This window comes from Nicotiana tabacum, chromosome 19, assembly GCF_000715075.1.
Source record: "Nicotiana tabacum cultivar K326 chromosome 19, ASM71507v2, whole genome shotgun sequence".
In the NCBI taxonomy this organism is placed as follows: domain Eukaryota; kingdom Viridiplantae; phylum Streptophyta; class Magnoliopsida; order Solanales; family Solanaceae; genus Nicotiana; species Nicotiana tabacum.
The window spans coordinates 41548254-41574729 of record NC_134098.1 but is presented as its reverse complement, the minus strand read 5'-3'; positions in this window follow the sequence as shown (position 1 = coordinate 41574729).

The following is a 26476-nucleotide window of genomic DNA, read 5'->3' as shown; positions in this document are numbered from 1 at the left end:
CTATGGTACTCTCGATGTTCTAATTTTAATCTATATGGATTTTAGGATAGTGACTGGGCAGGATCTTTGGATGATAGGAAGAGTGTCTCCGAGAATATTTTCACTTTTAGTTTTGCAGTTATTACTTGGAGCTCAAAGAAACAAGCAACGACGGCGTTATCATCTTCAGAGGCAGAATATGTTACAACAACGTCATCAGCATGTCAAGCATTGTGGCTAAGGAAGATACTTGCAGATCGTTATCAAGAGAAAAAGGGAGAAACACAAATCTTCCGTGACAATTTATAGCAATTGCAATGACCAAAATTCCTGTATTTCATGGAAGGTCGAAGCACAGACACTCGACACCATTTCATTCGTGAACTAGTTGCAAAATGGCTGATTGAGTTGAAGCACTGCAGCGCTGAAGAGCAAGCATCAGACATTCTTATTAAAGCACTTCCTCTGGCAAAGCACAATTACTTTATGTTATGCCTTGGTGTATATGATTTTGAATCAAGGGGGAGTGTTGGAAATTGATTCAAAAACTCGTTTTAAGTTTATTGGTTGGATTAAGCTATTTACCGTGAGTTGAATAAGTCTTTTACTGGAGTTGACAGTCTTTAGGCCAGTTGCTATTTTTTATAATTTGGTTGCTGTTTTTCTTGTCATTTCCTAGTTTTAGTCAAGTAAGCGTTATAGATATATGTTATCTTTATGAGCTTGTAAGCCTATAAAAGGTTGACACTTTCAATTAATTAAATAAGCTCTCCTACAGAATATTTCTTTTAGCTCTCTGCTTTTAAGTTTTCTCGTTAAAGACAATCTCTTTTTTCTTCATTTTCTCACTACTTTTTTTGTTTCCTGCTGTTTTACCCAATGGATTCTCAACACAAGTTTTGTTCTTTGTTGCCTTCAAATTTTCTTGAATAGTTTAATCATTTATCTTTTTCTTTATTCAACTCTTTTTGATAATTGTATTTGCAAAGCATTGTGTATTTCTTCCCCTTCATATTTGGTATAATTCGTTTTTCTTTTTACTTCATTTTTTCAAAGTACCACTTAATTCACTTCGAATTTAGTTTACTCAAAAAAGTTACTCGCTAGTCATATCTTTTTGTATCATTAATTTTATTTACAATCAAAATAGGATAATAATTAAATTTGTAAGTGATTTTAAGGATACACGAATTAATTTGATACAAAGCGATAAATTAAGTTGTTATTGAATAAACAAAGACAAATAAATTCAAACCACACAAGTTGGATAGTTTCAGCCTTAACGAAATAGCCACTCTAGAACCGAGATCACTGGGACTGGTAGGCGAAAAAGAACAAGAGCTGAAGACAAAGAAAATATTATTATAATTACTTTTGAGTAAGTGTTACGATGTGTCAAATAAATTATTAGACCCCATTTATATTTAGGTACAACTCTATAAAAAGTAAAAAAAAATCTGATTCACTGATTGCCGGTTCCTTATCGATATGTATCGAGATTTCCGCAGTAACATTCGGTCGGTCACAGATATTTCGGTCTTCTGTTGGCTATGCTAGATTATCTGACAATGTTCTTCGAAGTTGTTCTAGGACCGATTCCAGGATCATGACCTCGATATTCTCGAAGGCAGGCGTCGTGCCCCCGGGTTCTAGCCCGGTGGGACTTTGGATCGATTTTGGTCCCTTATTGCCATATCTCGAGTCTGGCTTATTTTGTCGGAGGTTAGGATACACCATGAGCTCGATTTCACCTAGAGATAGTCCCCTCAATTTTCGGAGAGTAAACGACGAGAAACGCCATAAGCTTCTAATTCTTAATTCGATACACCGTGACGAGAAACGACATAATCTTCTGATTCTTAATTCGATACACCGTGACAGAAAACGACAAAACAACCGAAACGACTCGTCAGTCAAGTCTTAATGGCATTAAATGCATGTGAGTCGCCGGCCGGCCGTCTCTGGATGTGAAGCGCCGCTGAACTACTATAAATATTCCCTCATTTGTTCATTTTAACTTTATATTCAAACCTTCTACCCTCATACCTTTTAGATTTCAATACTCTTTAGCACTTTTACCTCGATTATTCGAGGTCCTTTGCAAGAATTTTTACCTATCTTCATCTGTAGTCAACAAGTCTAATCCTTCAGTCTTCCTTTCTTTCTCCACCTTTCTCAGACTTTCCTCCATTTTTTTTAAAGAAATGGCAAAGACTTCCAAAACCGTTCCCCAGAAAGAAACTTTTCTACTTCGCGGCCGGCTACTGAGGCTGAGGAGACCATTTCGCGCGCTGCTGTCGATGAACCAATACCTGAACCCCCTTTGAAAATGTTCATCCCCGGGGGATGTTCGGTCAACGTCGATTTTAAGGTCCAAAAGCCTTCATCCGTACAAGGCCGGTGTGAGGAGGTCTCGAGATATATCTGCTCGATCACCGAAGAGATCCTCCCCATAGACCGAAAAGACTGCAACTGGGCCGATAAGGACATAGTGGTCCCGACCCCGATGAAGACATTACCACCTATGTCGAGGTATACCTAAGTGTTTACACTTATCCCTTTACATTGGGCTCGGTGGATCCAGTCATTTTGGATTTCTGCAGAAGGTACAACGTGTGCCGTGGCCAGATTTACCCATCGCTCTGGAGGATCGTGATCCTCCTCCAGTTCTTTGTGAACAAAATCGATGGGTGCTCATTCACCATCGACCATCTTCTTCGATTATACAGTCCCCAAATCTTCCGGGGAGGGGGCTGATAAAGCTTGTACGTCAGGCCAGTAAATCCCCGTTCTCAAGTATTTATGAGGATCTGGATAGGGGTTAGCAAGGCCATTTTGTCCAAATGTGGACTTCAGACTTAATCACAGCTGAGTGCAGGCCATTTCCCGAGAAGTGGAATACCTCTCGTAAGTATGATTTACTTTCGAATGTCGATTTTATACTTACTTCTCTTTTTTCTTATCGATGCTTTGTGGTGGTGCAGCCATTGCCCGGGTCCCAAACGTTGTCCCCCGACTCAAGGAGTGGGTCGAGGGTATCGTATCATAGATGCCCTATTTCGATCGTTCATGGCGCAAGCTCTCGAAGGGCCGTTGGGAGGCCCGTTCCCATGACGACACTTCTTTCCTGAGTAGGTAGTATTAAGATTCCTCTTTTAGCATTAAGACCTTCCTCCATGTACTTCTTTTTGCAGGTTTATTTAAGGATGTCAAGCTGAGGCCTCCAGCCAGTGGTGAAGACTTACCTATCGAGTCCCCTGCTCTGAGACAGGCCAAAGATAAGAAAAGAAAGAGGGCTCTCAGTTCCCCGAGCTCGAAAAAAAAAAACAAAGAAAGAACCAGCGCCCGAGCACCAGCTTCGGATTCGCTCTATCTGCTAAGGGACGAATCCGAAGAAGAAGAACCTTTTGTTCTAGTGGCCTGCATCCATCGCAACTTGAAAAACAGGGGGGCCCCGAACCAGAGATCCGTGAGGCAGATCTTCCTCAAGCCATGGAGGTTGATGAGGAGACCGGGGCCGAGGCTTCTCGAGATGCGGGCAGTGCCCCGAAGGAGGTACTCGGTGTGATAGACATTACCGAGTCACTTTCGTTCACCGAGTCCATGTGCAACGAGTCCCAAACGGTGAAAGAGCGCCCCAACGAGGGGGCCCATGGAGCGAATGACCCCCTCCCCTTCTTTTTTGACGGCATAGATTCCACCGCTACGGAAGATGTTAGCGGATTGGGTGACAAAGAGGTACCGAGGAAGAGTCTGACCTCGGGGGAAGGCAGGCCTAACTCGAGTCCAAAATTGGTCAACCGGTTCCTTGACCTGAGTGTGGATCCTAATCGGAAGCGATCCATTGTCATTACCGTTCCGGAGGATGCCCGGGTTCTTTCTGACCTGTAGGGGTGGCAAGTTACCTCCGGTGTCTGGTGACCGAAGAAGACCAAGCCAAAATGAACGAGGTTGACGTGCCCTGCCTATTCAACGAAGCACAACAGGCGCTGAACCAGGTAACTTTAGATAACTCTCGATGATTTCAATTTCCCCTTTTATACTTGAATTAATTCATTGATAATCCTGATATTTTCCTTCGTATTTGTAGGCCTCGGTGCTTCACCATGAAACTTTCCTATGGTATCGGTACGAGTTGAACTAACTCGAATTCGAAATCAGAGAGCTTACTGAGAAGAGAGACACATACAAACTTCTCAGCGAGCAGTGTGAAGGAGAGGCTAAGAGCCTTCAAGATGAGTTAGAAGCGGCTCGGAAAGAACACACCGACCTGGTTGAACAGGTAAATTTGTTTGAAGTTAGTGATGATGAGCTAGACACGGTGTCTAATGGTCGGAACCCGCAGGTTCAATAGAAGATCAATCGGATCGACCAGCTCCGAGCCAAAATAGATGCAGTCAAGGTCGAGGCCGAAGAGTGGAGAGGCAAGATGGATAGACTGGCCTCGAAAAAGGAGAATGCCTGGGTGTAGTTGACCTTGGTAGAGGTCCAACTTCGAGCGACAAGGGAGAAGGCTGAGGCACGGTCCCAAAAGATTGAGGATCTCCAATCTTAGCTAAGCTCGGTCGTTTCTGATCGAGAGACCCTCGCCAAGGAGCTTAAGGCTACCAAGTCGGTGGCTGAAGTAACCAAAGCCGATGCCGACGAGATGGTGGCCCAGTATAAAGACGATGTCGAGGTAGCCGAGGACCGCCTGAAAGATATCGTTGAGTATGTGAAGTGGCAGTCCTGAAGGGAGGCCCTCGAAGAAGTTCATGCTTGGGGTTTTGATTAGTCAGCCGGCCGAGGTCGAAAATGCTAAGGGGCTCGAAGACAAGGCCAAAAAGCTGGAGTATCATGAGGATGAAGAAGACTCCGAGGGTTCGGACGAATCCGGGGGCGGAGAAGACTCCGATGGTCTTGGAGATGAGGCGGGCTCAGGTGGAGACCAAGCAGTTTAAGTGCCTTGCAAAATTTTTCTTGTTTTTGAACTTTTGTACTCTTTGTTTTTGTCAAGGCTGTTTGGCATTTGTAAGGATCTTTTCATATATATATATATATATATATATATATATATATATATATATATATATATATAAGGCTCCTTTTCCCTTCGACAGTTTTAAGCTCGTTTCGCTTTTTTCCTTGTGATTGTAAAGATATCTAATGCCTTAGCACGTAGTAATTAGGTCTTGTTCAGAGGTTTGAATGGGCTTTGCTTTCGATATTATTTTATTTAAAATTCGTAGGGGCTTGGTATGACTGGAAGCTTTCCCTAAAGTACTTTGAACATTTTAGATTACAATTCGTCGAGGGTATCCTTTTGAACCGATTTAGAATTTTTGAAGACCCTTCTTTTTTGTTTTAGGACTCGGATGTCTCTAAGACATTTTAATACGGCCGTAGACTTTCTAGTTTGGGTATTTCCCAGTGGGCTCGTTACCCCGAGTCATCCAGCCTTAACCGCGATAACTCTTCCCGAATGTGGGTGGTCGTAGCTTTTAAAATTCTGGCACTACCAAATAAGCTTTGTGCCCCCGGGCTTCATTATATCGGGCTATCTGAATCTTCTTTGGGAGGTAGTCCCCAAGTGAGGTAGCCCTTGGGCTCGATGTATTTAGGGGACCAAATGTAAGAAAAATAAACTTCAAAGGGCAAAATATTTATCTGTAAGGTATAAACTTCTTTTCAATTTTATGCGTAATATACAAAGTTACACATGTATTCAAGCTTTGTTTTTGGGCTCGGGCGGTCTATGTGGGCACAGTTCATTCGACCGTTTGACCCTTACAGTAAATGATATCGATCGAGCCTAGACTATTCGAGCACAAAGTTTCTTTCCTTGCCATAATCATTATCTGAGGGTGATTCCCTCCAGTGTTCGAGGTCGATCATAGATAAGCCTTGGATACTGTTGACAACTGATCTTCGATTATAAGTTAGCACGATCCGATGTTGCCTCGTTAAACACCTTGCCGGAAAACCCATTTGGGACAAAACCAGTTCAAGGGAAAAAGAGTGCAGCACGTTACCTGCAGGTGTTAGTCCAAAATATAAATAAATAAAGGAAGTAAATAGGGTCGTACCTCAGCAGTAATATCGTTTCAAGTGAGTTATGCTCCTGTTGTTCGGTAGTCGCTCACTGTTTATTGCTCTGAGTTTGTACGGCCCTTTTCGGGTGACTCGATAATTTGAATACGGACCTTCCCAGTTCTGCCCAGCTTTCCTTCATTTGGGTTCTGGGTATTTAATGTGACCTTCCTCAATACTAAGTCCCCGACATTGAAGTGTCAAGGTTTGATATTCGATTGTAATACCTCTCGATCTGTTATATTTGGGCGGCCATTCGAATGAGGGCGGCTTTGCATCTTTCATCTAACAGTTCCAGGCTCGTATTCATGGTCTCGTTGTTTGATTCTTAGGTTGCATTCCGGAACTTGAGACTCGGTTCTAGGACTTTGACCGGTATTAGAACTTCGGCGCCGTTAAACAACGAGAACGGGGTGGCCCCGGTTTTGGAGTATGGTTTTGTTCGTGGACTCCGCTTGCCCGTTCCCAGCGAGGTTATAGGGTATCGAACGAATTCTTTTGATCTTATGATCTTCGAGAAACTTGCTTACTTTGCTACCGATGAACTGCTTCCTATTGTCACACACTATCTCGGCCGGCATTCTGAACCGACAAATTATTTGGTCCCAGATAAAATCTGACTTCCTTCTCCCTTATTTTCTCAAACTCTTAGGCTTCCACCCACTTAGAAAAATAGTCAATCATAAACAATATAAATTGAGACATACCGGGTGCCCGGGGAAGGGGGCCGATGATGTCCGTTCCCCATTTCATGAACGACCAGGGAGACAAAACCGAATGTAGCAGCTCCTAGGGCTGATGAATCATCAGAGCATGCCTTTGACATCCGTTGCATTTTTGTACGAACTCCTTCGTGTCCTTTTCCATGTCGATCCAATAGTAGCCGGCTCTGATTATTTTCTGAACTAATGACGGCGCCCGAATAATTCCCGCAGGTGCCTTCGAGGATTTTCCTCAGAACATACTTGGTGTCTCGGGTCCTAAACATATTGCGAGTGGGTCATCGAATGTTCTCCGGAACAATGTACCATCTTCGGACAGGTTGAACCGACCCGCCTTCGTACGCAGAGTCCTCGGTTCCTTAGGGTCCTAATGCAGTTTTCCGGTCTTCAAATATTCTATATATTTGTTTCTCTAGTCCCAAGTTAGGCTTGTTAGTTTCTTTCGGCGTGACCTTCTTGCACTACTGATCTCATGAGTTGTACGACCGCCCTCGAGTTAAACTCATTGTCATCCACCGACGATCCCAAGTTAGCAAGGGCATCGACCTCGCTATTTTGATCCCGAGGCACATGTTGTAGAGTCCACTCCTTGAACCGATGTAGCGTTACCTGCAGTTTATCCAGGTATCTTTGTATTCGTTCCTCTATGACTTTGAACCTCCTATTAACTTGGTTCACCACAAGGAGGGAGTCGTATTTGGCTTCGATCACCTCTGCCCCCAAGCTTTTGGCCAGTTCGAGACCTGCAATCATGTCCTCATACTCGGCCTCATTATTAGTTAATTTTACAGTCCTAATAGATTGTCTAACTACATTACCTGCGGGTGGTTTCAATACAATTCCAAGTCCGGACCCCTTTGTGTTCGAGGCGTCATCGGTAAAGAGGGTCCAGATTCACGAAGAAGTCCTCGTGCTTTACAACGACTCTTTCTCAACCTCGGGTATTAGGGCCGGCGTAAAGTCGGCTACAAAGTCTGCCAAAATTTGAGATTTAATGGCGGTCCGAGGCCGATATTCGATATCGTACCCGCTGATCTCTACGGCCCATTTGGCCAACCATCCCGAGAGTTCGAGTTTATGCATTACATTCCTTAATGGGTAAGTGGCTACGACACATATCGGGTGACACTGAAAGTATGGTTTCAGCTTCCTAGAGGCGCTTAGCAAAGCAAGCGCCAATTTTTCTAGGTGAGGGTATCTAGTTTTGGCCTCACCTAAAGTCCTGCTAACATAGTAAATTGGAAATTGCGTACCTTTCTCTTTCCGAACCACAACTCTGCTTACCGCTATCTCCGATACTACAAAGTATAGGTACAATTGTTCGTCTGTCTTCGGTGTGTGAAGCAACGGTGGGTTCGATAGATGTCGCTTGAGCTCCTCCAAGGCTCTTGGCACTCCGGGGTCCATGGGAAGTTATTCGTTTTCTTCAACAGTGAGATAAATTATTCCAAGGCGGTTATGTGTCTGGTTAACCTTTGTACGGTCTTCACGTTGTTCACAATAGAGATATCTTCAATGGACTTGATTTTATCGGGATTGATCTCGATTCCCCAGTTTGATACTATGTATCCGAGGAATTTACCGAAGGTTTCCTGCAAATGCTTCAAATGGTCCTCTGCTCGCAGGGACTTAACCAACATATCGTCAATGTAAACCTCCATTGATTTTCCTATTTGTTCTTCGAACATCCGATTTACTAGGCGTTGGTAAGTGGCACCGACATTTTTTAGTCCGAACGACATCACGTCATAGCAGTAGGTGCTGTACTTGGTGATGAAGGAAGTATTTTTCTGATCACCCGGGTCCATCCGAATTTGGTTGTACCCGGATTAGGTGTCGACAAAACTGAGGATCTCATGGCCGGCTATTGAATCGATCATGCGATCGATGTTAGGCAAAGGGAAAGAGTCCATGGGACGCTTTATTCAAGTCTTTATAGTCCACACACATTCTTAATTTGTTCCTCTTTTTGGGGACTACTACTACGTTTGCCAACCAGTCCGGGTATTTAACCTCCTGGATGGACCCTATTTTAACGAGTTTAAATACCTCATCTTTGATGAAAGCATATTTGACCTCGGACTGGGGTCTCCTCTTCTGCTTGACTGAGTGAAAATTCGGGTCCAGGCTTAGCCTGTGAGTGGTTATTTCCTGCGGGATCCCTGTCATATCAAGGTGGGACCAAGAGAAACAATCTTCGTTAGCTATAATAAATTGAATATGTTTTTTCCTGATCTCGGGATTCAACCTCGTGGCCAGGTATACCTTTCGATCGGGAAAGTGTTCGATCAGTACGACTTGCTCTATTTTCTTGATCGTTGATTTGGTAGCATCGGAATCGTCGGGGGTTATGAAAGACCTGAGAACCTCGTAGTCATCGTCCTCATCCATCTCCTTCTTCTCTGGTTGGGACGGAGTCAGTGTCAGTATTTCCTATTTGGTTTCTCCCTTGATTATCGGACCCAGCTCCTTCGGTGTTGAAAGTATGGATATCGGGATCACCTCGTCGACTGCGAACATTTATTTTGCGGCCGGTTGTTCTCTGTAAACTATTTTTATTCCTTCCGGCATCGAGAACTTCAACACCTGGTGCAGAGTCGAGGGTACCCCCCGCATGTTATGAATCCATGGTCTCCCAAACAAAGCATTGTATCTCATGTCCCCTTCGATCAAATAGAACTTTGTTTCCTGAACGGTCCTGGCGGTGTTCACCGGTAATGTTATCTCCCATTCAGTGGTCTCACATTCCATGTTGAACCCATTCAGGGTTTGGACCACATGCATGATCTGATCTTGTAGGCCGAGCTGTTCCATGACCCTTGATCTGATGATATTGTACGAGCTACCTAGATCAATTAACACACGCTTAACTTCAGATTTATTCATAAGCACTGATATTACTAGTGCATTGTTGTGGGGCTGCATGATGCCCTCATCGTCTACGTCGTTGAAGGAGAAGGTTCCCTCCAACAAATAATCCGAGTCCGTTTTTTCCCTTGTGATAGATACTTTAGTGCGCTTCATCATCGGCCCCCAGGGAATGTCGACCCCACCGATGATCATGTTAATGACATGCTGAGGTTCTTCCTGTTTGATCTGTTTACCAGAATCTCTATTCCTAAAGTGGTTCTTGGCTCAATCACTCAGGAACTCTCGGAGATGCCCGTTATTGAATAGTCGTGCCACCCCATCTCTTAATTATCGGGAATCTTCTATTTTGTAACCGTGAGTGCCATGATATTTGCACATTAAGTTAGGATCCCTTTGCGCTGGATCGTATTTTTGGGGTAGAGGCTATTTGGTGTCTTTGATACGCCCAATGGCGGATACGATGGCAGCGACGTTGACGTTAAAATTGTACTCCAATAGCCTTGGTGCTTCCTTCGGCCCGATAGGCCTGTCAAAACTATTTTTACTCATGAGTTCCCAGTTATTTTGACCTCGATCACTTCTTCTTTCACTTTTTACTAGAATTTTCCCAGATCCACTACCCCTTCGGTTTCCATTGTATGGATGGTATTGATCCATGTTCGTTCTTGGTTCACGATCAACGTCTCTCCTGAATTTTTCAACCGTTAAGACGGGATAAACGGACCCGAAAGGGGGGCCGGGTTGATCATCTTCGACCCTGATTTTTGATTGATACTAATTATGCACGTCGACCCAAGTGATGGCCGGGTACTCCACCAGATTGTTTTTCAACTACGGTGAAGCCAATGAGCTTCGAGCATTGAGTCCCTGGGTGAATGTTTGAATGACCCAATCTTCTCCGGCCGGAGGCAAGTCCATCCGTTCTATTTGAAACCGGGACACGAATTCCCTGAGCATCTCATTATCCCTCTACTTTACTTTGAAAAGGTCTAACTTTCTGGCCTCGACCTTGATAGCCCCGACGTGTGCTTTTACGAAGGAATATGCAAGCATCGCAAACGAGTCAATAGAATTAGGAGGTATATTGTGATACCGTATCATAGCTCCCTTGCAAAGAGTTTCCCTGAACCTTTTCAGAAAGACAGACTTTATCTCGTCATCCTCCAAGTCGTTCCTTTTGATGGCGCATGTGTAGGAACTCACATGCTCATTTGGGTCGATTGTTCCGTTATACTTAGGAATCTCGGGCATGCGGAACATCTTTGGGATCGACTTTGGCGCTGTGCTATGAGGAAAGGGTGTTTGAACAAACTTCTTGGAATCTAGGCCCTTCAATATCAGAGGTGCTCCTGGATTTGGTTGACCCTGGAATTGTAGGTTTTCACCTTTTTGTCATTGGCTTTGATTTTCTTCTCCACCGATTCTATCTATTTTGTCAGTTCCTCGAGCATTTTTATGATCTCGGGGTTAGTCCCCGATTCATTTTCATTTGGTCTCCCCATGACCGGTTCATTTCTACGGGTGACTTCCCGGGATGGCTCCAACTCAACCCTGCTCAACGCTCGGCTTTGGTTCTGCAACTGGGCTATCGCTGCCTGTTGAGCCTGTAGCATTCTGAAGGATCACCATCATTTTCACCGTTACGCGTATTCTGGGAAATTGATCGGACTTCCCTCTGCACGTTGTTCTCGAGATCGGTAGGTAGATTTGTGTTGATGGCCACATACGAACTAGCATCGATAGGATCCGCGACCAGAACTCCGCTGAAATCGACTAGGGGCACCTCGTTACTGAGTGCTACATTGTTGTTTTCTCCATCGTGGCTGGACTCCGCATCCATGTTTAGAGGGGCAGACTGGGGGTTTGACATTTCGATTTCAACATGGAATCAAAGACACTCCAAAGAACAAGTGTAAAATAGGGTGTGTTACGGGAATTTGTATCAAATTGCTGTTATTATCCTTAGCCCCACGGTGGGCGCCAAACTATTTACCCTCAAAATCGGATAACAATTAAATTTGTAGGTGATTTTAAGGATACACAGATTAATTTGATACAAAGTGATAAATTAAGTTGCTATTGAATAAACAAAGACAAATAAATTCAAACTACACAAGTTGGATAGTTTCAGCCTTAACGAAATAGCCATTCTCGAACCGAGATCACTGAGACCGGTATAGACGAAAAAGAATAAGAGTTGTAGACAAATAAAATAATAGTATAATTGCTTTTGAGTGCGTGTTACAATGTGCCAAATAAATTATTAGACCCCTTTATATAGTAGAGGAGTCCTATTTTAGGTACAACTCTATAAAAAGTAAAAAATCTTCTGATTCACTGATTGCCAGTTCCTTATTGATAAGTACCTAGATTTAACATTCGGCAGGTCAAGGATATTTTGGTCTTCTGTTGGCTATGATGGACTGTCTGACAATGTTCTTCGAAGTATTTCGAGGCTAGGACCGATTCCAGGATCATGGCCTCGATATTCTTGAAGGCAGGCGTCGTGCCCCGGGTTCTAGCCCGGTGGGACTTTGGTTCAATTTCGGTCCCTTATTGCCATATCTCGAGCTTGGCTTACTTTGTCGGAGGCTAGGATGCACCATGAGTTTGATTTTACCCGTATACAAATTTATTGATATTTTAGCACTCTGCACGGATCCCTGTATACGGCAGTATTGTTGGCATACAACAATGCCAACTGAAGGGAGGAGAGAATTTAAGACGTTTATAGTGCTTGATGAGCACTCGGAGAATATGGCAAAGTGATGTTTTAACTTCAATACCACACAAAAAGAGGGGGGGGTGATTTGTGTGGTGTCCAATTTTTCGCGTGCACAGATTATAGAAGGACCTGGTTCTTCTATGTGGTCCAACTACTACTGTTACGGAATAATAAGTACAAAAAATAAAGAACACAGACATTTTTACGTGGAAAACACCTGGCTCAAAAGGTGAATATACCACGACCTACTTCCTAGTAGGATTTTTCTAAACTCTCCACTAAATCACTGAGCCAAAAACAACATTTACAAAACACTTTTGTAAACCTAGGATTAACTCTAATCCCGTTGTGGCAACCAATCTCTAACTGTTGCGACAACTTCAAGTTAACTCTAACTTGAATACTCTGAGTACCTATTACAATTGCCTCTAGATAAAGCTGAAAGGTACAATATGAAAACACCTACTACAATTGAACTAGAATAAAAGACACACATTTGGAGCCGGTTCTTCTATTTAGTTCATGTAGCTTCAGGTTCACACACTTGAATCACACACGAACTGCTTGCAAAATGCCTTGCTATTTTGTTCTCAATTCAGATTTATCTTATGCTTTTGTGCGTCACCTGTAGAATGAGAACTTCCTGCGATTTATAGAGTTAGTAGAGTAGAAAGCAACTAGAGTTCTAATGCTACTCTTACTTGGTGGAAAATTTCTAGTTAATCTCAACTCCTAACTCCTTCCTTGTCTTGGATAATGTTCTCGTTGAGTAAGGAGTCATTTTCCTTATCCATTATGCAATCTTTTTGATCAGGAGATATCTATTATTATGCCGGATTTTGTTTATCTCCTGCATGTGCATCTCACATGCTTTGAATCTGCACGTGTCAATGCCTACGAGTGATGGATCTGGTTCATCCCTGAATTCCTTTGTCAATCTTTAAAACTATCTTTTACTTGGGCCAAAAATTATCCCTTTTTGATGATGACAAACTATGTGCTTCCACAAGCTTAGGCTCTATTTCAACTTAGCTCAACATCAATATAATGTTAGAAACATTTTTCCTTTTTATCACTTATCATCAAGGACCAGGTTCATTAGGTTATAAACATCACTGTTCAAAGTGTAAAGCACAACCTTTTTCCCCCTTTTGACATCATCGAAAAGTTGCATAAAAAATGTGAGATAACCAGATTTTAAAACTTACTCATGGCCACTGGGGCTACTTCAAATGCAATCATGGATAAATCATCATAGATAAAGCTAAGAATGTTAACCATCAAAGAAATATAAACAAACTGTTAGAGCAAAAACAGTGAATTTTATTGATGATTGATACGATTCTTCCACAAAAGCATAAAAAAAATAAAAATACTAAAAACATGAGCAAACAAAACATCCCAAACTGGGTCATTGAAAGGTCTACACTAGGCTAGAAGTTTAAGGTTTGGAAGAACTAGGTGCTTGGTTTTTGGCTTGGAGGAGTTTCAGCATATCCTGAAGAATGCCATCATTCTTCTCCAGTTCCCTTGCTAGTTCAGTTCTGAGAGCATCTCTCGCTGACTCTACCTCAGCCAACCTTTTCTTCAGCCTCTCAATCTCATCATCCTTAGCCCCACTTTCTTGCACCAAGGCTTGCACCTTGCTATTCACTGGTACCTTCATAGATGAACCAGGTTCTTTAGGAGTGACATGGACTTCATAGTCACAAGCATGCTGCGTATTTGCCCCAAAAGGATCCTTGCTTGTACCAACCTCCCTTTCTTATTTGGATTATAACTTTCAGTCACTTTCTTCAGTAGGTCTGTGAGGGTTTCCTGTTTAGATAAAACAGGTTCATCTATATTTTTCCCAAGTTGAACCAGCCCTTCAGCGGCTTCGCCAGACACACTTTCCCATGTTTTCTTTACACTCTCCTCTACTCCAGCAGATTTTTCTCCCCAAACAACCATTGCACCTGTGTCTTTGGTTAAACTCACAGGAGCGGGTGAATAATCAACCACTCTTTTACCCTTCCCCGTACAGCACTTAGAACACCCTTGCTCTCTTTTTCTTTTTCTTTTTTATTTTTACCACCAATTCCTCCAAACTCTGTAGTTTCAACACCAGCTTTAGACCCTACTAGTACAAACCTATTCTCCAAATTTGTTCTCTCCCCGCAACAATCTTGCAAGCAAGCATCTTTACTCTTTTCTTAGAGGTTGGGTTGGTGGAAGGGATGATAGTGGGTGTGGAAGTCTAATCAAACTTAATTTCAGTTTTGAAAAGACTTTGGAGTGTATCCCTAGAATCTAGGTACTTCAATATGATTGGGACTCTTTTGAACAAACCTGATTCACTTGTAACGGATAAGTCCAAAAGGAGTATGGAATTAAGTAGGACTCTGCTCATGATCTAAATATTATTATTTTAAATTATACAGAGTGTAGAAAATATACCGTGTTATCTTGATATACCAGGTTCTTCACTGAGAATACTCTTGTGTAAGTCTAAATTTGCCAAAATAGACAAAATATCATTAGAGATTAATGAGTCATTTTAACACATGGCACAAGAGTATACTATTGAAAGTATGAGACTGAGCAAAAATTAACCTAATTATGTACATAATTTTCAGATTTTCTAACCAAATTGTTTTTTTTAATTTTTTTTTTCTCATTGTGTACTCTGGACTGGTCCTTTTAGGTGATCTTAATCATCCCTAATTCTAACCTGTTCCTTATAAAGTGATCTCTACTTAGGGCTTTCGTGAAAATGTCAGTTATTTGCTTGTCAGTAGCACAAAATTCCACAATGATCAACCCATTTTCATAGTTATCCTTCAAAAAGTGTTGCCTAACATCTATGTGCTTAGTTCTCTTGTGATGAACCGAGTTCTTGGTCATACTAATAGCACTAGTGTTATCACAAAAATGGAAATACAACCAATATCAATTCCAAATTCCTTTAATTATTATTTGATCCACAACAACTGAGCACAACATGAAGCTGCAACAACATACTCAGCTTCAGCAGTAGATAAGGCCACTAAATTTTGCTTTTTAGTGGCCCAAGACACAAGACATGAGCCAAGAAAGTATGCCATACCTGAGGCGCTCTTTCTATCTACAAGAAAACCTGCATAATCAGCATCAGCATATCCCACAAGATTGAAAATTACTACCTTTTGGATACCAAAGACAAAGATCAGTGGTGCCTTTTAGATATCTCAAAATTTTTGTGACAATAGTCAAGTGAGACTCCTTCGGATTTGCCTGAAATCTTGCACAAAGGCCTACATTGAAAACAATGTTAGGTCTACTAGCAGTGAGATACAACAATGAGCCAATCATTCCCCTATACAACTTCTGATCGACAGATAAACCGAGTTCATCCATATCCAACTTTGTAGTTGTTGCAATAGGAGTGTCAATTTCTTTGGAATCTTCCATTTTAAACCTTTTAAGCAACTCTTTTACATACTTCTGCTGATGGATCATAGTTCTATTTGAATTTTGTTTAATTTGTAAGCCTAAAAAGAAATTAAGCTTACCCATCATGCTCATTTCAAATTCACTCCCCATTAGTTTAGCAAAATCTTTACTTAACTTACCAGTAGTTGCTGCAAAGATTATATCATCAACATATATCTGAACTACCTAGAGATCTTTACCTTTTTCTTTCAAGAACAAAGTATTGTCAATTTTACCTCTGTTGTAGTCATGCTCAAGCAAAAACTTTGATAATCTTTCATACCATGCTCTTGGCGCCTGCTTGAGCCCATAAAGTACTTTGTCAAGTTTGTACACATGATCAGGACTCTCTTTGCTTTCAAACCCTGGAGGTTGCTTGACAAACACTTCTTCCTTTAGATAGCAATAGAGGAAGGCACTCTTGACATCCATCTGATGAAGGGTGAATTCCATATAAGCAGTAAAGGCTATGAGGAGTCTTATTGCTTCTAACCTTGCAACTGGAGCAAAGGTTTTATCATAGTATATGCCCTCCTCTTGGATATATCCTTGAACCACCAATCTTGCCCTGTTGCTTGTAACAGTTCCATCTTTATCAAGTTTGTTTCTGAAGACCCATTTTGTGCCAATTACTGATCTGTCCAAGGGTCTTTGAACCAGATGCCAAACTTGACTCCTTTCAAATTGGTTGAGTTCATCTTGCATTGCATTTACCCATTATGCTTCCTGCAAAGCCTCAACAACATTTTTAGGTTCAATACGAGATAAGAAAGCATAAAAAACACAAAGATTCTTTAATGAAGATCTGGTTTTGATTCCAGAGGTTGGATCAGTAATTATGTTCTCAATGGGAGGAGAACTTTGATACTTGTAAGGTTTCACAACCAACTGGTTACCCCTTGATGTTCCCTCAATGTTTTGTTGTTGTGGAACAGGTTCAGGTACCGGTTCCACTGAAGTTTGAGAATTATTTTGTTTTATTCCCCCTTGTCATGTTGTAGGGGATAGATGAACATGTTCCATCACCTGTTCCTTCCTCCAGAGTTGCTTCAGTCTGGCTGTGGTTTCATTTAAGTTTTTAACCAGCCCAATTGCTTCATCGTCTTGTTCATGTCTCTCAAAAAGAATGTTAGTTTAATCAAAAGCCATATGCACACTTTCTTCAACACACATAGTTCTTTTGTTATAAACTTTATAAGCTTTACTATGTGAAGAATATCCCAAGAATACTCCCTCATCACTTCTGGGATCAAACTTATCTAGGGAGTCCTTACCATTGTTGTGCACAAAACACTTGCATCCAAATGCCCTAAGATGGGATATGTTTGTTTTTCTCCCTTTAAGTAACTCATAGGGAGTCTTATATACTAGAGGTATTGTCATGCACCTATTTATGATATAGCATGCAGTATTTACAACTTCTTCCCAGAAGCTATGGGGCAGTTTACTAGAAAGAAGCATAGTCCTAGCCATATCTTCAAGAGTCCTATTCTTTCTTTCAACTACTCCATTTTGTTGTAGAGTTGTAGGGGCAGAAAAATTATGATCTAAGCCATGCACATCATAAAATTCAGCAAATTTAGCATTTTCAAATTCAATACCATGATCAGACCTAATTGATGCAAGTTGATTTCCTAATTGTTTCTGAGTTTTTCTAACAAAGGAAGTGAACATGTTAAATGCTTCATCTTTAGATGTTAAAAACAGTGTCCAGGTAAACCTAGAATAATCATCAACAAGCACCATCACGTATCTTTTACCACCTCTGATTAATGTTCTCATTGGACCACAGAGATCCATATAAACCAGTTCCATCGTTCATGTGGTACTTACCACTACCTTGCATTTAAAAGAGGATCTTACCTGCTTCCCCCTTGCACAAGCCTCACAAACTTTGTCTTCTTTGAACTTAATGTTAGGCAGTCCTATCACCAAGTTCTTGGAGACTAATGTTTTGAGTTGACTTAGACTGGCATGTCCAAGCCTCTTATGCCAAAGGAGGGGATCACTATCCAGCACACTTAAGCAAGTTAGTTTATTCTCTGAGAGTGTGGACAGATCTATAATATATATATTATTCACTATTTTACCAATCTACAATGTAAATATTTTTTACTCTTTTTTCCTGCAAAACAATCTTGTCAGTGGTAAGATTTATCACAAAACATTTAGTAGAGGTGAATGCTACCAAGTTACCTCTATCACATAATTGTGATATACTGGTTAGACTGTACTTTAGGCCATCTATCAAGTAGACATTCTCAATAGAATGAGAGTCATCCTTACCCACCTTACCAACCCCAATGATTTCACCTTTATTTCTATTTCAAAAGGAGACATTTCCTCCTTTGAGATCCTCAAGTGAAAGGAACTGGTCCTTGCTTCCTGTCATATGCTCTGAGCAGCCACTGTCCATGTACCATATTTGGCTGCTCCCCTTCACTTGAACCTACAAAAGGAAATCAGGGTTTAGTCTTAGGAACCCAAACTAGTTTGGGTACCTTTCTATAAGCGAAAGGATAAATTAAATTCTTTTTAGACCAACTTGGTAACCAATTCTTCCCTTGAACAAATTTTTTATTCTTTTGCCTGGCCCTTTATTTTGCGTTACATTCACTTTTATAGTGACCAGTCTTACCACAGTGAGTACAAATCTTGTTTTCAGGAAGAGTGAGGTACTTGCTTTTATGGTCCCACTTAGGTAGTTGATTCCCAAAGCCAAGTCATCTTCTATTGCTACTGTGATGTTCCTGTATCCATGAAAGTGCATCGGAGGACCTGTTCCATTTATAAGTTCTGTCTAGTTCATGCTTGATTTTGCCTAGATCCTCCTTCAAAATTCTTACCTGATCATCCTTCTTATACAACTCATCTTTTAGTTTATCTACATTTTCTTATAGAGTGAGTTGTGTGCAATCAGCTGTCTTCTTACTTGTTCCTAATTTTAGTTTTAGGTTTTCAAATCTAAGTTCTAGGACATTTGATTCAAATGCATGAACCTGGTTATTTAGTGCAGTATTTTCACTTATAGTCTCACTAACTCTAAGTTCCAGGTTCTTACACTTTGCTTTTAAAATCACAAATTCCTTAGACAACTGTTTCTTTTCATTGGTTATATCCTTAGATTCATCAATGAAATCTAGAAGTAACTCAGATAGACCTTCTTTAGACAAAAACTTAATCTTGTATTTTGGATGGATTATACTTACTTCAGATTCCTCATCGGATTCTCCAATTTTTATAAGTTCTTGTTTATCTTCATCTTCATCATCTGAATCCTCATCTAAGCTTTCTCCCCAAGCAGCAACCATAGCCTTTGTTGATACTTTGTTCTTCTTGGGATAAACCTATTCCTTCTTTCTGTTTCTTCGTTCAACTCTTTCCTTCTTCCATTCAATTTTCCATTGAGGGCAATTTTTGATGTGCTGATCAGTTTTCCCACACTTGTAGCAGCCCTCATTGGTCTGTTTTTCAGTAACCCTTGGTTTGCTGTAGCCTCCACTTCTTGAAGAACCATTTCCTCTCATTAGATACTTCTTGAAGTCCTTTGTGATCATAGCCATTTCATTATATTCTAGATCAGAACCTTTGGTGATTCTGGGTGACAGGCTCCGTTCCTTTTTGGGTACGTCCATCTTCATGGTTTGCCTTATAAGTTCATAAGTAGTGAGATTTCCAATTAGCATATCCAACCTAAGAGTGGCGATGTTCTTTGACTCCTGAATAGCAGTGATTTTGCTCTCCCACGAGACTAGCAGAACCCTTGTCAAAATCTTCTCAACTTTGTCTTCTTCAAGAATAACCCTTCCAAGAGACTTAAGTTCATTTGTTAGTATGGTGAACCTTGTATACATATCTTGGATGGTTTCTCCTTTCTTCATAGTGAAATTCTCATATTGAGAATATAGTATCGTTCCTCTGGACCTCTTCACTTGAGGTGTTCCTTCATTAGCCACTTGCAAAGTGTCACAAATTTCTTTAGCAGTAGTACATCTTTGAATTCTGTTGTACTCATCTGGACCAAGTCCACACACAAGTCATTTCTTGGCCTTAGCATTCTTCACTCATTTTCTCAAGTCTTCGGCAGTGCAGTCAGCTCTTGTTTTTGGAACCTCTTCTCCTTCGGCATTTATCTTCATGGTAGCTAATGGACCATCTGTGACAATGTCCCATAGCTCATAGTCTTCTCCTATGATGTGGTCTCTCATTCTATTTTTTCACCAGGAGTATTACTGGCCATTGAAGAGTGGTGGCCTATCAGTGGATTGCCTTTTCCAGTTTCCAAGTGGTGAACTCATCTTGATCTTCTCCTAAGGTGTTAGCCTCTTCAAGGATAACCTGCTCTGATACCAATTGATGTTTTAACTTCAATACCACACAAGAAGGGGGGGAGTGATTTGTGTGGTGTCTAATTTTTCACATGCACAGATTATAGAAGGACCTGGTTCTTCTATGTGGTCCAACTACAACTGTTGCGGAATAATAAGTACAAAAAAATAAAGAACACAGAGATTTTTACGTGGAAAATACCTGGCTCAAAAGGTGAATATACCACGACCAGCTACTTCCTAGTAGGATTTTTCCAAACTCTCCACTAAATCACTGAGCCAAAAACTGCATTTCCAAGATACTTTTGTAAACCTAGGATTAACTCTAATCTCGTTGTGGCAGCCAGCCTCTACCTGCTGCAACAACTTCAAGTTAACTCTAACTTGAATACTCTGAGTATCTATTACAATTGCCTCTAGATAAAGCTGAAAGGTACAATATGAAAATACCTACTACAATTGAACTAGAATAAAAGACACACATTTGGAGCTGGTTCTTCTATTTGGTTCATATAGCTTCAGGTTCACACACTTGAATCACACACGAACTGCTTGCAAAATGCCTTGCTATTTTGCTCTTAATTCACGTTTAACTTATGCTTTTGTGCGTCACCTGTAGAATGAACTTCCTGCGATTTATAAAGTTAGTAGAGTAGAAAGCAACTAGAGTTCTAATGCTACTCTTCCTTGGTGGAAAAGTTCTAGTTAATCTCAACTCCTAACTCCTTCCTTATCTTGGATAATGTTCTCGTTGAGTAAGGAGTCCTTCTCCTTATCCATTATGCAATCTTTTCGATCAGGAGATATCTTTTATTATGCCAGATTTCGTTTATCTCCTGCATGTGCATCTCACATGCTTTGAACCTGCCCGTGTCAATGCCTACCAGTGATGGACCTGGTTCATCCCTGAATTCCTTTGTCAATCTTCAAAACTATCTTTTACTTGGGCCAACACAAAGTAAGAAATAGGAAGAATTACAGCTTGAAGTAATTGGATCTTCATGAAGGAATCTCATCACAAAGATCAAGAACTGGACTCTTGCATTAAATTAGGGTCAACACATGCAGATCCGTCTATTTCAAGGACTAATCCTCATAAGAGAATAAGAATAGGGAAGATGATGTTAATAACAGTTCGCGTTTCCTCTCTATTCTACGCCTCCATCTCCTCGTTCTTCATCTTAGTTTATTTGTACAAGTTGATGAGGGATAGAGAGAGTGAAGGGTTCTTAGGGAAATCTGAAGATAGTGACACCAGATAAGAGATGGATGAAATGTAGGGTGGACAGTAGTCTAATCATGCATTAAGACAGTATTCCAGTTTACCGTGCTAAAACTTGGGCCGCATAAGCAGTTATTTTGGATTAAGACAGTACCTGGAGTCGTTTGATTATGGGGATACGGATACTACTAGAATTGGAAATTGTATTTATCCCATGTTCCGTTATGCATATTAGTTAATCCAGGATAGATTTTATGCCAAAATAATGGGATTAGCTATCTTCCCTTCATATGGGATGCCTAATCTCATGGGTAACTCATCCCATGGAATATCCTTATCTATATCTCAATTGAACCAAACGACCGCTGATGTTTTTACAAATAAGATAAGAGCAAATGTATATAATTTATAAAAGAATAAAGGATATTATCTGAATTGCTAAAGGTGCGACAAGGGAGCAAAATGCTTTTATGGTACTCTTTACCAACGTCTCTCTTTATGTGCATGTGTTCCTCCTTTTATAAAGCACCACTATCTTTTGCTTGTTTATCTGCTCCATGTATGTATGAGAAATACGATACAAACGCTTTGACGTTTGGATTATCCAATTATATTCGTAGTCTATAACTAAAGTACTCCATATATTTGAAAATTTTCAGTTATATGCAATATAGTCGTTAACCCCCGCTTCGCGCGGCTGTTCTTCTATAGGAAGTAATAAACTTTGTTTATAAGAAGATATTTTAGTATTATGAAGACGAAACTAACAGTTTTAGATCATCTTACTTAATAACTTTTAGTCATGCATATATTTGGTTTCACACTTATATGAGAAAATGGTATTAATAGGATGTTTATTGCAACTTTAAAATCAAACTATTTTCGATATATTGCTGGTATTAATAGGATGTTTATTGCAACTTTAAAATCAAACTATTTTCGATATATTGCTTCCGCCCATTTCCATACGATCTACTTTTACCATTTATATTTATTGCAACTTCAAAATTAAACTATTTCGCTATATTGCTTGTAGACTTTCGTTTCGGTCGTTTCTTGACTTGCTGTAAACCACAGTGCATTTTCTGGCGCACCCCTATGAACAGGTCTTGACTTGATCTTTTATATTCCTTTTTTGCTTCTGCTAATTTCTTCTCCTTTGGTAATGCACAACATATGTACCTCTTTATATCTCGGGAGTTGTGCTTGTTTCAATCCAAGTCTTGCGTAAAATCATTTGAAATATTAGTCAGTTGCATAGTCAACTCAGTTTAACCCTAAGGCTCTTCTTAGTCCCTAGATCACTTCCAATAAACCTCCTCCTCTTATTATCATGTCCAAGTTATATGTTACTAGTTCATAGCATCCTCTAGCACGCAACATGTTATTTCTAGTCGTCATTGGCGCATTTTAGAGTCTTAAAATCTTACGAAATTTTACATGGCTTTACACATATATAGAATTAGATGCAGATGAAGAAGCAACAACCAGTGACGACCTAATAGGTCGTTTTGAGTACTAACCTTGATTTGTGTATTCCGAGACCTCTCGTAGCTTCATTTAATATTTTTTGATTTGGGTGCATGGTCCGTGCCGCTTTTCGGAAAGCTTTTATGTGAAATTTTGAATAAAATATGATTTTTGACTTAAATGGGGCTAGAGTTGACCACGATCTAACATTTTTGGTCAACAATCTCGGGTCGGTATTTTAAATATTACGGTAGGTTCGTATGATTGTTTTCGACTTTTACGCATGTTTGGTTGGGGTCCTAGGTGACCCGAGCGTATTTCAGTGCATTATGTGAAAGTTGGAAAAAAGTTAAGTTTTAAGTTGAAATCTTGAGTTTTTATAATCGATTCTTATTATTTGATGTTATTTTGATGATTTAAGGTAGGGAGCGAGTTTGTATGATGTTATTACACTTGTGTGCATGTTCGGTTTGGAGCCTGAGGAGTTCAGGTGAGTTACCGATGCATTGTGGAATGATGTGGAACAGCTGGTGCTCAACAGTTGCTGGTGCAAGGTTGCATGTCTCGCATTTGCAAGAACCTGATCGCAATTGCAAGCTTCGCATTTGCGATGTCGGGCTCGCATATGCAAACATGGGCTGGGGGGACATGTATTCGCTTTTGCGAAGGATTCATCGCATTTGCGACCTGGGGAAGTCCACATTTGCGGCCAATTTATCGCATTTGTGATTACTGATGGATTATAGGTTGCTTCGCAAATGCGAATCAAGCACCGCATTTGCGATGGCCGGGGACTTCGCAAATGCGAGGTGTTTGTCACATTTGCGACTTTTGTGTGTCTAATGCACTTAATGCATTTGTGATCAGTATTTTACAATTGCGGACATCGCAATCGTGGACAATAGTTCCAATTGCGACGTCTACAGATGGGTAAAAGACAGAAAAGTCGGGACTTAGCTTATTTTAGACCATTTCTCAACCCTAAACACTTTAGAGGCGATTTTTGAAGAACTCTTTCTCCCCATATTCATCAGTAAGCAACTCTAATTTATTTTTCATCAATTCCCCACAACAGTTTCATGAATTTTTAACATCAAATCTATGAATTTCATGGTAGAAATTAGGAGTTTTGGGTAGAATTTAGAGATTTTGTAAAATTGAGATTTAGACCTCGCACTAAGGTCGGATTTTTTAAACAAATGACATATACGGGCTTGGTTGTGAATGGGTAATCAGAATTTGGTCTGAATCTCATATTTCGACCAAGCGGGCCCGAGGTTGACTTTTGTTGACTTTTAAAAAAAAGATCAAAGCTGAACCTTTTTCATTCATGGGTAGTTTCTAAAGCTTATTTTGGATTGTTTGATTGCTAATTGGCTAGATTCGAATGGGTTGGAGGCTTGTTCGAAAGGCAGAAGTCGTGATTGATTGTTATTGGTTGCGGAAAGAGGTAGGTGTCGTGGCTAACCTTGAGTTGATGGAATTAAGACTTGATTGGTCTATTTTCTACTTGATTGTATGTGCGGGAATGGTGTATGTATAAGGTGACGAGTGCTAATATGTTGTCATGGGTTAAGCATGTGGGGTGGGCCTTTAATTGTGAATTTTAACTACATCATGCCTCCTTTTACTCTGTGCTACTACTCATATCATGCCTTCGTTATTGCTTGCCCTTATTTATTAAATACAAGTCTTCTTTGTCACATGACCTCTCTTGCTATTTGATCCGTACATCCATGTGTTTACTTGTTGTCCGTTTTCATTTGTTCTATGTCTTTAATTATTTATTTGCCTTTACTTGCTTCTATTTTGCTTTGGTTTGTTATATTGGTTTGTCGTAGAGAATTTACTTTCTTTGCTTCCATTATCTTATGTTGAGAGCTATGCCATAGTTGTTTGTAATATTGATATTATTGTTTGGGATCAGGTTGCGCCGTAACGGATATTGGTATTATTATTTGGGATCGGGTTACACGCTGCAACATATATTGGTATTATTATTTGGGATTGAGTTGCATGCCGCAACTGATATTGATATGTTATTTGGGATCGGGTTGCATGCCGCAACGATATTGATACTGCTATGATATGTGTGGATCGGATTGTGCGCCACAACAAAGAAAACATATGTTATGACTGCTCTTGTTTGTTGGTTCTATATCCGTGTTGTATTATGAATTTGAGCATAGGTGATATTCCAGGGCCCATTATTATGTATGTTCTGTTCTGATTTTCATGTTAAATCTTGTTTCTCAATTATGTTATTGTCATCACTTATACTCGCACAGGTTTATAGTAAGTGACTTGTTACGGCCTCGTCACTACTTCGTCGAGGTTAGGCTCGGCACTTACAACGTGCATGGGTTGTACTCATACTAAACTTCTGCACTTCTTGTGCAGATTTTGGTGTTGGTACCAATGGCGTTTAGTGGAGGCATTACTCAGACTACTATTAATCCAGAGACTTAAGTAGAGCTGCACAGCGTTCGCAAACCCTGAAGTCCCCTTCTTATCTTTTGTACTGTTTATTTCATTCAGAAAGTTGTATTTTCATTCTAGACCTTGGATGTAGTATCTTTAGTAGATCGTGTACTTGTGACACCATATTTTAGGATTAGACTAGATAGCATATTTGGAGTATATTCTATTTATTTTGAAGTTCTACAGCTTTGCTTCTTATTAAACTGCTTCTAAAATTGTTAAAATGAATATTGTGTAGCTAATATTGGCTTGCCAAGTGAAAGTTAGGCGCCATCACGGTCCCGTAAGTAAGATTTTGAGTCGTGACAAGCTGGTATCAGAGCACTAGGTTGCCTAGGTCTTACGAGTCATGAGCAAGCTTAGTAGAGCCTGGAGGATCGGTACGGAGACGTCTGTACTTATCTTCTAGAAGCTATAGGGCTTTTGAAAAATTTTACCTCCTTTCTTTCTCTATCGTGCAATTTTATTCTATCACTGAGTTTGAATCATTCTTCTTTCTCTCTCACACACATATGGTGAGGAGACGTACAACATCCACAGCTGGTCTGGAGCCGGAGCCCCAGGTTGTAGCCACTAGTAGGGGTAGGGGTTGGGGCCGAGGTAGGGGCAGAGCTCAACCTAGAGCACGCGGAACTGAACCTATTGCAGAACCGCAGATCGAGCAGGAGGAGGAGATCCCTGTTTAGACTACGCCAGTTGGACCAGCTCAGGTCCCGGAAGGGTTCATTGCTCCTCAGTACTTTAGGACGCCCAAGTCCGCTTCGTGGGCCTTATGGAGAGTGTGGCCCGAGCTGATATGTTTCCTATGGCATCATCTGTCTCTCAGGTTGGGGGAGGAGCCTAGACTCCCGCTACTCGCACTCCAGAGAAGATGGCTCACAGATATCAGACTCTGCCAGTTATGCCAGTTAGAGCAGTTTTGTCTGTTATTGCTATATAGTCAGGGGAGGGACCCGCAATGTCGTTCGAGGAGCTGAAGAGGCTGGACAAGTTCACCAAGTTATTTCCTCTTCATTTTGGCAGTACAGCCTCTTAGGACCCCCAGGATTTCTTGGACCCTTGCCATGTGGTATTGCACAACATGGGTATAGTGGAGTCCAATGGAGTCGACTTCGTAGTATTTCAGATCCATGCTCCGCCAATAGGTGGTGGCAGG